The following is an 11467-nucleotide window of genomic DNA, read 5'->3' as shown; positions in this document are numbered from 1 at the left end:
CCCGGGGGCGGAGCTCTAGCCTTCCGACGCCGACCTGACTCTTGCTCCCCGGGCCCCCGATGGGCCTCTTTGCCTGGCGCATCCTGGTCCACCTGTGGTGCTTCCGGACTCCACCGTCATGGGGCTGAAGGTGGTGGTGACCACCCCGGTGGCCGCCCCCACTCCAAGCGGGCCAGGTCGACCTCGTCTCCGGTGACCTCCTCTCGCCATAGTGCATGGATCGAGGCGGCCAGACCAATGGGTAGCCCTACTCTGCCTATCCCCGAGCAGGCAGAGCTCAGGGCCGCTGCCCGGAACCGCGAGTCAGGTACACCACACATTCCTGCCTCTTCAGCTACTCGTTCCTTTTCGGCCTTGGAGTCAGCTACGCTTGGCCACCTCACGAAGGTGGCAGCGGACTCGGCAATTGTGTTTCGGGGAGAGGTTGCCCCCCCCCCCCGCTAGTTCAGATTGAGGCTATCCATGCACGGGAAATCCTAGATGGTCGCCTCGCAGAGGCCCATGCACGCGGCCCCTCTACGTCGGGCGCCCCATCGGGGACGGCCCCGAACCCTCCGCCTCGCATGGCTGCCGCCCCAGTTGAAATCTGCAGTCGCACTCGCTCTCGCACCATTGCCCTCCGCGCCCAGAGCGCCTCTTGTGTCTTGGGGTCAAGCAGCCCCTCGATCGATGAGTGACGTGGACCCTCTTCTGGAACATCCGCGGTTTTGGTCAAGATGGTCGACGCCGCCAACTAATCAAATACATGTGAACTGAGTGAATCAACATTGTGGCCATTCAAGAAACCATGCGTACGAAATTCTCCCTGTCGGAGCTCGAGCACTTGAGCTCCGACCTATTTGCTTGGCACTGGCTCCCTTCTAGTGGGAGTGCGGGCCACTCGGGTGGCATCATCCTAGGGGTGAAGGATGCCACCTTTAAGGTAGGCAGCATGGATCGGGGCGAGTTCTTCGTGAGCATGGAGATCTTCGAGCGTGCACTGAACTTCAAATGGGAAATTATTGCGGTCTATGGGCCGGCCGACTGTCAGTGTCAAAACCGGCGGATCTCGGGTAGGGGGTCCCAAATTGTGCGTCTAAGACTAATGGTAACAGGAGGCGTGGGACACAATGTTTACCCAGGTTCGGGCCCTCTCAATGGAGGTAATACCCTACTTCCTCCTTGATTGATCTTAATGATATGAGTATTACAAGAGTTGATCTACCACGAGATCTTAGAGGCTAAACCCTAGAAGCTAGCCTATGATTATGATTGTTGTTTTCCTATGGACTAAACCCTCCGGTTTATATAGACATCGGAGGGGGCTATGGTTACATAGAGTCGGTTACAGAGAAGGGATCTACATATACGAATTGCCAAGCTTGCCTTCCACGCAAAGGAGAGTACCATCCGGACACGGGACGAAGTCTTCAATCTTGTATCTTCATAGTCCAACAGTCTGGCCAAAGTATATAGTCCGGCTATCCGAGGACCCCCTAATCCAGGACTCCCTCTGTAGCCCCTGAACCAGGCTTCAATGACGATGAGTCCGGCGCGCAGATTGTCTTCGACATTTCAAGGCGGGTTCCTTCTACGAATACTCCATAGAAGATTTTTGAACACGAAGATCGTGTCTGACTCTGCAAAACAAATTCCACATACCACCGTAGGGAGTACAATATTCCACAAATCTAATCTGCTGACAACTTTTCATAGTGTGACATCACGCGACGGCCCGGTCATTATTCGAACCGTTTTTCTCAACCAGCTGCTGCACATATTGCGAGGCAGTTTCCTTGGCACGTCTTGTCGAAGCAAAGATCGTGTCCCCTTATCACGGGATTCTCATCAATGCGGGTGTGGGTAACCCAATACAACATCAACCGCGACGCTTGGGGAATAAGCGATTTTACGGGGCAAGTGGGGAGGCGCACAGTTTCTACCGCCTTTATAAAGGGATAAGGATTCCAGTTTTTCACCCACGCCTTCTTCTTCCCCTGCCCATCCATTCTCGCACGCTCGAGATCCAGCACCCAAGTTCTCGCCTTCTCTGCAAAGCCATTCCAAACATGTCTGGAGCGGGAGGCAAGTGGATGGTCCCCTCCGTTACGGAGGAGGACATTATGAAGCTCCGGGAAGCCGGATACCTGGCCGCAAACATCGCGCACCGGCTCCCAGACGCAGGGCAGATCGTCCCTACTCCGGAACCCCACGAGAGGGTTGTATTCCTTGCCCACTTCGTCCGCGGACTGGGATTCCCCCTCCACCCATTTGTCCGCGGGCTCATGTTTTACTACGGGCTGGATTTCCATGATCTAGCCCCCAATTTCATCCTCAACATCTCGGTGTTTATCATCGTTTGCGAGGCCTTCCTCCGCATCAAGCCCCACTTTGGCCTGTGGGTGAAGACCTTCAACGTGAAGCCGAAGGTGGTGGTCGGCCATCAAGCGGAGTGCGGAGGCGCTATGGTGGGAAAGATGCCCAACATTACCTAGCTCGAAGGCCCCTATGTGGAGACCGTGAAGGGGTGGCAATCGGGGTGGTTCTATATCACCGAGCCGCGTGACGCCAACTGGGCGGCGGCCCCCGAATTTTGATCCGGCATCCCCATGCGGCTCACCTCCTGGAAGGAGAAGGGCTTAGCCTAGGGTTCACCGGTGGAGCTGATCGGACTACAGACCTGTGTCAAAAATATGATAAGAAAGAAAATTAAGCTTGTCAACATGGTCCAGGTCATGCTCTTCCGCCGGATCCTTCTGTGTCAAAGACGGGCTTTCAATATGTGGGAGTTTGCTCCGGCCAGACACCAGACGCTGCGAGAGCTCTTCGACATGACGCACAAAGACGTCTAGAAGGTGCTGTTCAAGGCCGCCAAAGTACCTCCTCCCATTACCGAAGATCGCGGACTCAGCACAAAGCGCCCCACCAATCCGGTAAGCTCTTTATATTTTACAAGATGTTCCTTTCCCTAGTATATTCGTGGGAGGAATCTAAGCTTCAACGCCAATTTAATAGGACTGGGTAGCGACAGCGGAGCGGATCGACTGTCCAGCTCCACAACCCGAAGATCCAGCGACGGCTCTTTTAACGGAGATGCTGTTTCCGGCGCCCTACGAGGTGCCGGAGAAGAAGGGCAAGAAGAAGGCCATGGGGACCAGGAAAGGTCTCCGGCGCAAGGCTGTCGGACTCATCATCCGAAGACACCGAGGCGCGCTCCTCCAACAAAAACGAGGAGGAGGAAGAGGAAAGCCCTCCCCCCCAACCCCGGGGGAAAAGAAAATGAAGGCCGCCCCGTCCGGGAAGGCCGAAGGGTCCAATAAAGGAAGGACCCTCCCTCTGGACTACTCCACCACAGCCACCTACAACGACGAGGAGTGGCTGCCCAGGGACAAGCCCCTGGCGAAGTCTTAAGTATCCGGACACTATAATACTTCCGGTACGTATTGCTTTATTGCTTCTTATCACGTCAAATATGATTGTGCAGTCCGTCCAAAGCCCACATCGACGTTTCCTCCTCGGATGGGTCTTTGAGCGAGTCGGCGATGAACAGCGATTCACTCCCGACGGCCACCACCCCCCGGCCCGTAGACGACACCGAGGTGTTGTCTCAGAGGATACTGGACCAGGGGGAGACAGTTCTGGAGACGCCCCAAGGCGAAATCCCAGACGCCGGGCACATGGGGGGAAGACCCCCATGGATTCTGATGACGGGGGCCACAGCAAGTCTGGCCCCTAGCCGGATACTGCGCCGGAACCTCTAGTGGTTCCGGATTCAGGTAGGTAGCCCCTTACTAAGGGGGGCGAGCCGCCTGTGCCGATGACCTTTGTCCATCCAGAGGCATCGGACAACTTGCTGGAAGCGCTTCGCGGTGCTTCCATTGATGAAGAGCACCACACCATCATGAGTGCGGTGATCGAGAAGGTTCGGTCCGCCAAAAGCGGATTGACCGAAGCCCACGCCAGCCTCCTAACAACCTTTGAGGTAAGTAATCAAATTATCACAGTATATATAGTAGCCCCTGATGCTCTGTTTGGTGTTCGGAAAGAAAGGCCGAACAGAGGATCAAATAACGTCCACAGGAGTCTAATCATAGTATGTCTATGTGAATAAGCAGGCGTCACTGCTGGCCGCTGCCGCTCGTACTGCAGAGGTCTCTGGATTGAAGTGGGACATGGAGTGGTCCGAGGAAGAGCTCGGCCTCACGAAGAGGCAGCTCGAGGAGAACAAAGGTAAGTGATAACCCGTCCGAATTCGGAGCTCTCTAAGAGCATTCGCAGATCTGCCGCACAGCATATCGGATGCCGCGGAGTTCTACCGGACCGAAGAAGGGAGCTCCATGGAGAAGTTGTTCTGGTCCTAGTATATTGGGGCTGAACATCCGATGACTTTGAACGACCAGCTGAAGCAACTGGTCGAACTGCACAAGGCGGCCGAACTGGCCATGAAGGACCTCATAGGTCGGCTATGGCCTGCCGAGCCCCTGCCGAGCAGCTACTTCGGCCTTGTAAAGCAGCTCATGAGTGCCTATCCGCGGCTTGAAGCCATTAAGTGGTTAGTCTGCATTGAAGGCGCACGCAGGGCCTTCGCTCGCCCGAAAGTGCACTGGGCGAAGATGGATGCCGAGAAGCTGGTGACAGAGGGGCCGCCGGAGGGCAAGGAGCATCGCCACCCTGAAAAGTATTATGACAGTGTCTTGAAGGGTGCCCGCCTTGTGGCGGAGGAATGTGCTAAGGATGTAATATTTGAATGAATGTACTCATGTGATCTTGTAATATGAAAATGAGTTCATGTGCGCTACATAACGCTTGTTGATTTAAAATATTACCTTCTATGCGACCGTTTATAAAATTTGAGAGTTGGCTAGTCGTCGGCTTCTGCCCCCATGTAGCTAGTACTGGGGTGTTCGGGATAAATCTAAACACTCTTTATCCAAATTTTTGGTCCTTTAAGGAGGTGTTTAGCGCAGCGAACAAGGTAATCGGACTATACAGCTTTATCACTCTCACTTAGCCATAGAAGTCTACAATTTTAAATATTGGCGAAGCCCCTAGTATTCGGAAGGCCGAACTTGGGGCGCTATACACGCCTAAATCGGACAAGGCCAATTCCTCGCACGAAGCGGAAAAAAAATCTTTAAGGATTTGAGACCTCCCGAACAGCGACCAGCTCTCGCCGCATCATTACAGTCAGTTTTCGGCTTTCTCTACTGAGGTGCTCGTCCAGAAGAAACGGGACACAATCACAACAGTTCTCCATGTGCTACCTTAGCCGATATAGCGGAACGTAAGGCACCAAAACATGGGAGCTGGGCAAACCCAACTATTGACCCAAGACATGATTGAGGGAGTCCTGGATTAGGGGGTCCTCGTACAGCCGGACTATATACTTTGGCCGGACTGTTGGACTATGAAGATACAAGATTGAAGACTTCGTCCCGTGTCCAGATGGGACTCTCCTTTGCGTGGAAGGCAAGCTTGGATATTCGGATATGTAGATTTCCTTCTCTGTAACCGACTTTGTGTAACCCTAGCCCCCTCCAGTGTCTATATAAACCGGAGGGTTTAGTCCGTAGGACAACAACAATCAAAATCATATGCTAGCTTCTAGGGTTTAGCCTCTACGATATCATGGAAGATCAACTCTTGTAATACTCATATCATCAAGATCAATCAAGCAGGAAGTAGGGTATTACCTCCATCGAGAGGGCCCGAACCTGGGTAAACATTATGTCCCCCGCCTCCTGTTACCATTAGCCTTAGATGCACAGTTCGGGATCCCCTACCCGAGATCCGCCGATTTTGACACCGACATTGGTGCTTTGATTGAGAGTTCCACTGTGTCATCGCGATAAGGCTTGATGGCTCCTTCAATCATCTGCAATGATGCGATCCAGGGTGAGGTTTTTCTCCCCGGACAGATCTTCGTATTCGGCGGCTTCATACTGCGGGCCAACTCGCTTGGCCATCTGGAGCAGATCGATAGCTACGGCCCTGGCCATCAGGTCATGTCTGGAAGCCTAAACTACACCGCCGACATCCACGGAGACATGATCTTCGACGGATTCGAGCCCGTGACAAGTGCGACGTACAGTCATGATGAGCACGCCCTAGATCTGCCATCAGACGGTGTTCAGGAAAATGCACCAGCAGCTGCCCTGGCCTTAGATCCGGGGCAGATCACGCCATCCGAGGATGGGTGAATAGACCCTGCCATGGAGGCCGCACACTCATCGGTGATAGAGCCGAACACAGACTTCGCCTCTGATGAGGCCTGTGTCATCGGACCCTCACACTCGTCTCCGGCCATAGGCTTCGAATCGCATGCATCCGTGCCTATCGAATTTGATTGGGAACCGATCATGGAGTTTACCTCCGCTGATATCTTTCAGCACTCACCCTTGGGCGACATGCTAAATACACTGAAATCCCTCTCCCTGTCAGGAGACTCTTGGCCGAACTATGTCCTGCTCGAGTGGGGAGCGGACGACGAAGAAATTTGATTCCCACCCACCACCCACTTAATAGCCACCCTCGATGACTTAAATGACATGCTTGATTTCGACTCCGAAGACATCGACGGTATGGACGACGATGCAGGAGAAGAACAGAAACCACCGCCCACAGGGCACTAGACAGCCACCTCATCATATAATATATACATGGTGGATACACCCAAAGAAGACAACAGCGAGGAATGGAAGGATGCAACGGGGGATAATCCCCTCGAGAAGCAACCAAAGCGACGACGTAAGCGCCGCTCTAAATCCCGCCACAGTAAAAACAACGATAATAGCGCAAGAAGAAATAATACCCCGGTCGACTCCAAGGGAAACTATGACCCCATGGACCTAGTGATGGAGCAGGATGAGCCAGGGGACGGCAAACATAGTCCGGGGCCGCTGTCCCATGATAGCAACAGCGGAGATAAAATTCATAAGCCTGTCTCTGGAGAGGAGAACAGTCCGGGCGATGATGCACTCATCATCCCGGAAAAACACTTGGAACAAGAGAACCTCCATAGAAGGCCTATTGCCACCGCGAGGAGCTTGAAGAAGCAGAAGCAAAGGCTTAAGGCCGCACAGGATATGCTCAACCGCAGATGGAGTAAAGTGCTCGACACTGAAGAAAAATACGGTGGCGATCGCCACACAAAGAGCTACCCAAAGCGCAAGCTGCTGCCCGAATTCGACGACGAGGCTATAGAGCCCATTCAGCCGATAAATAAAACGGCCGATCAGCCGGACCGACCACCCTGTGGCCGCGATAGGGCGGCTAATGACGCCGCACATAAGTCACCACACGATTTACGTGACCACATGGACAAAAAAGCCGGTATGGCCAGGTACATCTATGGATCTAGGAAGCGCGCTCCGGCACAGGATCATGGCCTCCCAAACGACTATACTGACCGAATAACAGCTCGAAATCAAAACCGAACACTACAACCGTCGACAGCATGCCATGACACATCCAAATACAGGGGTGCCGTGCACCCCCTGTGCTTCACCGATGAGGTGCTGGATCATGAATTTCTAGAGGGATTTAAACCCGTGAACATACAGGCATACGACGGAACAACAAACCCTGGGGTCTGGATTGAGGACTTTATCCTTCACATCCACATGGCTCACGGAGATGATCTCCACGCCATTAAATACCTGCCCCTCAAGTTGAAAGGACCGGCTTGGCATTGGTCGAAAAGCCTCCCCGAAAACTCAATTGGAAGTTGGGAGGAACTTGAGGATGCTTTCAGGGCCAATTTTCAAGGGACCTATATCCGACCTCCGGATGCAGACGATTTAAATCACATAATCCAACAACCCGGAGAGTCAGCCCGTAAGCTTTGGAACATATTTCTCACTAAGAAGAATCAAATCTTTGACTGCCCGGATGCCGAAGCCTTAGCGGTTTCAAGCACAGTATCCGAGACGAATGGCTCACCAGACACCTCGGCCAAGAAAAGCCGAGGACAATGGCAGACCTAACAAGCCTTATGACCCGCTTCTGCATGAGCGAGGACAGCTGGTTGGCCCGTAGCGGCACCAGCGACCCAGGCACTTCCGAAACCAGGGACGGCAACGGGAAGCCGCGACGCAATAAAACAAGCATCGAAACAATGAAGATAGCCCGGACAACACGGCGGTCAATGCCGGATTCAGGGGCTCTCGACCCAGTCAACAGAAAAAGCCATTTAAAGGAAGCAAAGATGGACCGTCCAGCCTAAACAAGATTCTAGACAGATTATGTCAGATTCATGGCACCCCCTGAAAAACCTGCAAATCACACCAACAGAGAATGCTGGGTCTTCAAGCAGGCCGGCAAACTAAACGTTGAACACAAGGGGAGGGAGACGCCAAGTGGAGACGAGGATGAGCCTCGCCAGCCGAACACTGGGGGCAGAAAAAATTTCCACCAGAGGTCAAAACAGTGAACATGATTTATGCAACTCACATACCAAAGAGGAGGCGGGAATGCGCACTCCGACACATATACGTTGTAGAGCCCGTCGCCCCCAAGTTCAACCCTTGGTCGGCCTACCCGATCACTTTTGATCGCAGGGATCATCCGACTAGTATTCGGCACGGAGGATTGGCTGCCTTGGTGCTCGACCCAATAATTGACAGATACCATCTCACCCGAGTCCTCATGGACGGCGGCAATAGTCTTAATCTGATATATCAGGACACTGTCCGCAAGATGGGGATAGACCCATCAAGAATCAGCCAAAGCAGTACTACCTTTAAAGGAGTAATACCAGGCATAGAGGCCCGCTACATGGGCTCTCTAGTACTAGAGGTTGTATTCGATTCTCCCGACAACTTCCGAAGCGAAGAATTAATCTTTGACATCGCTCCATTCCAAAGCGGCTATCACGCACTACTCGAAAGAACGGTCTTCGCCCGTTTCAATGCAGTACCACATTACACATATCTTAAACTTAAGATGCCCGGTCCACGTGGCATCATTACAGTTAGCGGAAATACAGAGCGTTCCTTACATGCGGAAGAATATGTGGCGGCTCTAGCAGCCGAACACTGAACGGCCTGTCCAACCAGAATAAATGATCGGTCGTCAAGATCGCGGACAAGTTTAGACGAGTCCGACGCACCACTAGTTGTAGCAGCCCAGATAAACCTGAGCTTGGGTTGACGGATACACCCCCATAGGTGGTGCTAGGGGCTGCCCGCATGTAAAAAGGCCCATAGTTCGGCTTGACCCTATTAATACAATAATAGATTCCATTTGCATGATTCATTAAGAATAACCAACGTTTCGCACGAAGTCTTTCACCTGGTTTTTTTTCCTTTTTACAGATGATCATCATGCTACACCCTTCCAGGATAAGGCACAACAGAGACAAAGGCGCAGACGTGCAGCAGGGCCCCGCTCAAAGGTTTCTTTTTAGATTAAGACCCTGTGTAAACCGTTTTTTGTCTCTTGTTGCTTCACACCCTCCGGGCACTCAACACAACCGAGAGGGATGCTGGCGTTATTGGCATTTCGTCACGCCAGACTAATGCATGTACCTAGAAATTCAGGGCTCATTATCGAGGGCGTTAATCAGCCCAATATATGTTGTGAAGTCCGAATACCTTAGGGAGTGTTTGGCGTCGTGAGTTTGGCCTTATATGCATCAGCTCTGAATCATGTCTTTGGTCAATAGTTGGGTTTGCCCGTCTCCCGTGTTTTGCTACCTTACGTTCCGCTCTATCGGCTAAGGTGGCACCGGGGGAACTACTGCGATTGTGCCCTGGTTCATCTGGATGAGCACCTTAGTAGAGAAAGCCGAAAACTGACTGTCATTTTAAAGCACGAGACTAGTCAACCACTCGATGACTCAGCGGAATATTTGCGATTCATCCGCATTAATGAAGGACCAGTTTTCTGGTCATGTACGTACGCGCATCGTATTCAGATGAACACGGAAGTACCAGGGGCTATATAGTAGCCCCACCGTCAAACTCCTATGGCTAAGTGAAAGTGTTAAAGCTATATAGACCGATTGCCTGGTTCGCCCCGCTATCACCTCCTTAATGGACCAAGACGTTGGATCAAGTGTGATTATGCGCTTTTCCGAACACCCCCATATTACATGCGTGGGGGCCGAAGCTGACAACTGCAAACTTTCAGGTTATATACATACATAAACGGCTGCACACGAGACACTATAATACTTTCGGGCAAAAGTATAAACACACCTTTATAATCAAAATAGTGTTGTTTTTACAATTCAGATACATGCCACTCGAACATGGTATTCTTCGAGCACCGAGCCTCTATTAAATGGGCGCCTTCTAGGACTTCTTCAAAATAGCGCTCGGCCGGGTCCTGGCCTCCGGCCGGACCCCGGGTTGCAATAGTGGTGGCCTCCATCCCTGCCCAATATGTTTTAACACGGGCAAGAGCCATCCATGCACCTTCTATGCACGCCGACCTCTTTACAGCGTCGATATGCGACACAGCACGAAGGAATCGTTGCACTAAGCCAAAATAACTGTCCGGCCTCGGTCCCTTCGGCCAGAGATGATCCACGATAGACCTCATGGCAAGCCCGGACAGCCTATGGAGTTCGGCCCACTCAGCCATTTGTTCATTTAATAGCAGCGGATGCTTTAGAGCACTGAACTGCGACCAGAACAACCTTTCCACCTCATGATCTTTCTGATCTTTGAAATACTCAGTCGCATCAGCAGCACTCTTTGCCAAATCCAAGTATGCGTCTGCAGCACTCCATAATTGATCCAGAGGGGCATACTTCGGATCTCCAACTTTGTCCGCAACAAAAAGGGCTTCCCAGCCGTGATATCTCTGGCTTGACGAAGCTCCTCCCTTGCCGCTCTGATTTCAGAGCGAGTTTCCTTGGCTGCACCCAAGGCCTTCTTTAGGTCAGCCACTTTCGCTTGGTTTTCCTTTTTGAGGAGCTCATATCGGTCGGCAACATCTTTCATCTCGACAGCCATCTTGGCTATTTTATCTTCGCTCTGTCGATGAGCAGCCTGTTCGTCTTTTAACTCTTCGGCCGCCTTTAGGGCGGCTGCATCACTTCTCCTGGCTTGTTCCTTGGCTCGGGCAAGTTCTACCCGAGGGTCTCCACGGTGGCAGCTCCATCTGCAGTCACAGCATATTATAGATACTAGCATCATGCTCCTCTTAATATTTGCTGACCACCCGAAAATACATACCATGTGCCTCGTCAAGCCGCTTGTTTACAAGCGCGATGTCGGCATCCGCCACGTCAAGCTGCCGCCTCAGTTTGGCAATTATCAGTCCGGCCAGCCGTCGGACCGTCAGCCGCCTGCACATGAAAGCAGCACGATCATTACCTGGGACTATGATCCTCTGTTTGCCGCCTCTAGACGGCAACTAGAGTCTCAGGGGCTACTATCTATATAGAGCATACCTAGCGTGTGCGGTACAGTAAAAAATACATATATATTACTTTGCGTACCTCAAAGCCTCTTAGCAGACTCATAAAATCTTCATTCAA

Source organism: Triticum dicoccoides, chromosome 4B (assembly GCF_002162155.2).
Source record: "Triticum dicoccoides isolate Atlit2015 ecotype Zavitan chromosome 4B, WEW_v2.0, whole genome shotgun sequence".
Classification (NCBI taxonomy): Eukaryota; Viridiplantae; Streptophyta; class Magnoliopsida; order Poales; family Poaceae; genus Triticum; species Triticum dicoccoides.
This window is presented reverse-complemented; position numbering follows the sequence as displayed.